The following is a 6096-nucleotide window of genomic DNA, read 5'->3' as shown; positions in this document are numbered from 1 at the left end:
TGTTGGTACACATATGTACATATGTAGACGATTATGCGCTTACGAGAGAGCGGGGCGGACTCTGGCTGTGGCTCTAGCCCTAGCCCTTGATTTCTCTACGTGGTAAACCGAAGCGGGGCTGTTTTTTGTTTTTTGGTGGCTTATGATCGTATGGGGCTTTAACGAACTAAGAACGGCAACAAGCAACAGTCATAGCCGCAATTTTAATCAGCGGCATCAACTTTAATTCGAGCTTGAGCACCACCACATACATATATTCATTTGTGTGTGTGTGTGTGTGTATATATAATAAGTGTGTATGTGGAAACTTTCCCAACAAATTTTTCGAGCGGAAGTGAAGCCTGCTCACCTCATTAACATCAGCGTCAACATCAACCCTCCTTTTGCTAGCGTACTCGCAATGTTATGGAATTCAGGTGCACTCCACAGGTTGACGAAATATTTTCCATTCGATATATGTACCGACATACATGCTAATGTACATATGTAGATATGTCCACATTTGTATACTATATACCTATAAAAGTAAGTCCATGTTCTCGAGCCCAAAGCTCCGAGAGCTTAGCCAAGAGCGGTACAGTTACGCAGTTACCATTCTTTCTTTGGATCCCCCCTTCCTCAGCAAGCCATGATTTCGTGCTGTTCTCTTCTTAGCTGCCCGATCCTGATCCGTGATGGAGTTGTGATGGAGCTATGGCGCTATATATGAACTGATGCTAGTGTGCTCATCCATACCATATATTTACCTGGTGGCCAACTATCTACACGCAAACTGGCGCAGGTGCTGGCAAAACGAAAACGGCGCGTGCCAAGCAAATCGTCGACTACCGTTGCAAACCACAGTACTACTTACTGCAGTGGGGCGGATGAAGGTGGGACGGGGGGGAAGTTAGTGTGGCGGATCACTCAACCGTCTCTTAATCTAGCTTAGAGTACCTATGTTAGCCTGGCATATATGTATGTATGTATGTACAATACACACACATACATACTACATACATACATACATACATAAACAGCGTACAGTCATTTACCACTGGCATGAACCAAATTTTGGACTAAGAAACGATCCAACTGTGAGAAGAGCCTGGAAAATTTGATTGATAGGTCTCAAATCTAATCCCCCATATTCAAATTGAAAGCGAAGGCAGTGCATCTAGCTTTGGCAGACACTATCTCATAATCAAAAAGCTAATCATAAATGTGAGTAATAACAAATAAGTAGACAAAAAGGCAATCCAAATGCAGCTGGAGGAGGGTTGCCACTTCCGATGTCCAAGTACAAGACACGGGGTTAGTTTGTAATACCCTCCTTACTTCATTCTCTTCTGTGTGAGTGTGTTTTTCCCCATCTTCTGGTCGTCTTCCTTTCTGAGTGAAAACTCTTTAAGTTCGCGCTTGATGTTCCGAACACCTGTTAGACGGAAATAACCGTGGCGGTGGCGGTGGCGACGGCGTTGGTGATCACAAAGAGAAAAACACATCACAAAAAACAAAAAAAAAAACCACCCCATTTCTCAGACATGTTCTTTCTCTGCTCCGTGCTGTTGGCCCTTTTATTGTGGTTTTCGGACAGCTTCGAATGCAACTGCATCGGGCCCAAGTTCAACGATCGTTACTAGGAACTTCGGCATTTTAGGGCTGTTTGAAAATCCAAAAAAATTCTTATTTCAAAATTGTCATACTTTTCCAACATTAACCAAAAGGCGTATTCTCGAATTCGAATCGATTTTGGAACAGTCACATATTTCGATTTGTAAGATACATATATGTATAACTTGCAGAGCAGAGGGAAAGTTTTCATATGATGATTTTGTCAAAATAGGGCTTAACACGTCGAACAAGTGGTTTGAGATTGTGAAAATGATCGAATCAAATACAAATACAAAGACTCCTTCTTAACTATTATCCTTAAAATGTTCCTAGGACGGAAAACTCTCGACTATGAATGAACCTGGGTTTCTCTGAGTGCGTGTGTGTGTGTGTATTATATGGACCGTCGTCACGCCAAAGATACAGATACAGATACAGAGATACAGTCTTGTTTTCCCTGGTTGGATCGGTCTAGGTTGTAGATCCAGACCCCCTTTTCCATTCGAGTCTAAATACATACATATACATATACATACATATGTGTACATACATAAGTGGGTATCCATACATATATATACATAAATATGTACATGTAGACACACCGGCATAGGAATCATCCATAGCGCTCGCTCTTTATTTGAACAATCAGTATTCATATGTTTCGGTATGAAATTCGGAATTTCAATCTTGGCTCGTGGCTCGTGGCTTTTTTTCCCCCTCCACCTCCCACTTTTCACGGTCTGCAAGCCAACCGCGACAGCTTTTCTGCTGTTTCTTTTCGACTGTTGCTGTTATGTACTGCGTATTACTATTACTGTTGTTGTTATTTATATTTTTTTTTATTTCTTTTTTTTTTGTACTAGGGCTGTGCTGCATCTCGCTGTTTTGGCTTTATTACCTCCTTCAGGGACGGACTTTGGTGGGAATAAGTGCAAGCACTCATACACATGGTAAACATACATATGTTTGCCTGCGCCATTTGGAAAAGATCCGAATCCTTTTGATCCCACTTGGACACGAATCACCCGTAGTTCAATTGGTAAAAATCATCTGTAGATTGTCTAGAACCTACAATTAATCAATATATATTCCATATTTATTCGATTAATTAACTTGCATTAAGTTAGGACAAGATGTCCTAGACCTTGGTACTCACATCTCACGATTTGACTGATTAAATTCGCAATGGAAACTCAGAACATGCTTCTTTAGGGACCCTCGGTCGAGACACCAAACCGACTGAACCGACCCTGGCATCGGGTTGCTTGCAGGTTTATATTCGAGAAAACAATAATTTAATAAGACAAAAAGAAAAAGGCATAATGTACAGAAAAAAAAAAAAAACAAAAAAAATAGAAGAGAAAACAAAGTAAATCAGACTTATGTATAATCAAAATAATAATTACAGACTTTTTACAACAAAATATGTAACTACACACATATCTGTATGACAACCGAACTCTACTCCAATGGCTCACTGATCGGTCTAATCCTAAGGACATATGGCAAAAGGAAAATCTGGTGGCGAGTATTAGAGAAAACTCGGTACGGGCTTGATCGTTATATTCGGTCATATTTCTGCCAACTTACTCACATGCACGTAAACACACATCAACGATTGTGGGTGTGTGAGTGTGCATACATACATATATGAACATACATACATATGTATTTATAGGAAAATAAGCAGCGAACCGTAATTCCTCAAACCACTAACACTAACACACAAAAGCCCATATTGCCTGAACACTATGGGCGACAGAAGAACCGACATTCAACAGAACCAGAACTTTTGAATGAAAGGGGAAATCTTCCGGCAGGTCATTTCACTCCATTCCAAATTGGATCGTCGTTGGTATCTATCTGTGTACCTATACATGACATCCAGAGGGCTCATTTTACACACCCAATTTCATATATGTATGTTCTGGAGTTATATTCTTAGTTCAAATATGTATACAAATAAGTATTTAACTTCCCTTTGACCAGAAAAAAGTTTGAATATCGGGGAGGAGCTAGTTTTTCGAATCAAGAAGTGCACTTAAAAATGCCAATAATAATAATAATATTCAACCGTTCAAAGTATAACTTGTAATGTCTCTATTATTAAGAAATCAGGATAATTTTCTTAGTTTGGTTAAGTTTTTTAGTTGTTAGAAGTTTATGGATTATAAGCTTGAGAAAATGATTTCAACTTTGGAATATAAATGGTTGAATTTGGTTATAACTGGCCTAATAAGCCCAAACGAGGACAGTTGTCAATTCAAAGGAAATAACATATACAATTGGATTTAAAAAGTATAAACATAATTAGGCTGATATCTGCAGTTGCAAGCCTTGCCTTCTCGACAACATTTGGTATTTGGTTGAATTCCCAACTAATTTTAGCGTTAAAGATATGGGATGGCCATTACCCCTCCGGATTCTTTAGCAAAGTCTGCTGATGATAGAACTTGGTGGATTTTGAAATAACTTTACAGACAACCTGCTCGTCTTTTGGGCCTGCGTATGACTTAAAATCTTCTGCACTAATAAGATTGATTCACATAAAGCCGTCTGAAACTCAGTACATTGGTTATAAATGGAATCCAATTTTTGCCACGCCAGTTTTTCGGCATGCCTAAACGTACATATGTACCTATATATGTACATATGTATGTACATACATAGGTGTTTATAAATTCAAGAAATTTGCGTAAGTTGGAGCTAAATGCCGGTTTAATTACTTAGTTTTTTTAAATTATTAAGTAAGTAATTAAAAACTACACAGAATATAAACGGTAAGTCTGTCAGATTGGACCGAAATGATTATATCATCTATAAAAGGGCATGCCTTATTGGCCGTTTCTTGGAAGTTCTTTTGTCCTTTTGAACTCAGCAAGTAAAATACACAAACTTTTTAAGTCAAAGAAACTTTGGACGACACATTTAAATATTTTCAAATTAAAGTTAAGCGAATAACACATTTTACAAATATTGACTTAGAAAATGTCCTTTGATTTTTAGTGCCTCACTTCGCATCGAGAAATCTTTTTTTTCAAAATCAGATTTTCTTAAACATGTTTTCATCGCATACTAGAGATATCAAGTTAACACTTAAAAATTATCTATATATATTTTTTTATATCGAACTTAGCCTGCTCGAGGTCAATCTTACAAAAGAACATTATTTCAAAGGCAACACACCAAGATGTGAGCAGGTTCTATCATCAGCAGACTTTGCTAAAGAACTCCAGAATTGCAATAGCCATACCATGTCTTCAACGCTAAAACTAGTTGGGAATTGCAACTAAATGAAGCGAAAAAAGGTGGCGAGTTTACCTGTGTACCTATACTAAACTAACTATCGATTCCTCCAAATATAAATGATATCCCAAAAACGCTATATCTAATTGTAAGCTATTTTTGTCTATTATTGAAAATAAAACAATCTAACAATAAGTTATTAAAAAAAAAGTTATTTTGGCACATCTCACAATTTTCAGAAATAACGACAACCAATCAATATATTAAAGATTCAAATGAACTATGGCTCGTCTGGGTTGACTTTTCATTTCGATGTTCCTCTTCACTTATTATATATGTACATACAATTTACAGTTTTTCTATCAGTTGTCTTATAAAGGAGTTTGTGAGCATTAATGAAATCTCTTTAAAAGTAAAATTTAAAATGTTTTTTTTAATTTGCCAGACGTTAACTTAACGGGGTCTAGATAAAATGAAGTAACTCATCTCGTCGACTTCCGTAAACCATTCACCAAGTGAAAAACTATTAAAAATTTCCAAGACCAAATGTAGGTTGGTAGGTTGGTAGAAACCAGTAAGACTAATACGATTTCGATAGTCAAAAAAAATTGCGGGAGGCAATCGCTTTTTTCCAATTAATAGAACCGTAAGTGGGAGTGGCAAACATTTTAAATAATCATAATCTGCGCACATACTACGCAAATCTACGCACCGAATTTGGTGTCTCTACCTCTTGCATTCTTCGAGATCTAGGTTATGGACGGACGGACCGGCGGACATGGCTAGACCGACTCGTCTGTGTTTGCTGATCAGGAATATGTGTTATTTATCTGGTCGGAAAAGCTATTTTGGTGACTATAATATACCATTTTACCCTATTGGTGCACGGTATAATCATTAGGTCTTTGTTAAACCAACCAGTTATGTATATCTCGATTTTTTAACAGTCATTCAACGATTTTTATTCACTGCGATGACAACTTACAACGTGGCTAAAATAATGTACATTGTACTTTGCTCTGTATACCAATGATTAAAATTCCTTACCACAAAAGGTTAGCAATTATTTCTTATCATATCTTGAGACCCGTTTGCCAAGTGGAAAATTTACTTATAATATGACTTATTTGCTTCTGACAATCCTTTGGAAACTTGAGTGAATGGAGATGAGAACACTATCGAGATAGGGAATTTCTTAACATTTTCCTAAAGATATTTTGAAGATTCTGCAATTGCCATATCCAACGAACTTGTGTG

This window comes from Drosophila tropicalis, unplaced genomic scaffold, assembly GCF_018151085.1.
Source record: "Drosophila tropicalis isolate 14030-0801.00 unplaced genomic scaffold, ASM1815108v1 contig_859, whole genome shotgun sequence".
Taxonomy (NCBI): Eukaryota; Metazoa; Arthropoda; class Insecta; order Diptera; family Drosophilidae; genus Drosophila; species Drosophila tropicalis.
Note: the sequence above shows the minus strand (reverse complement) of the source record.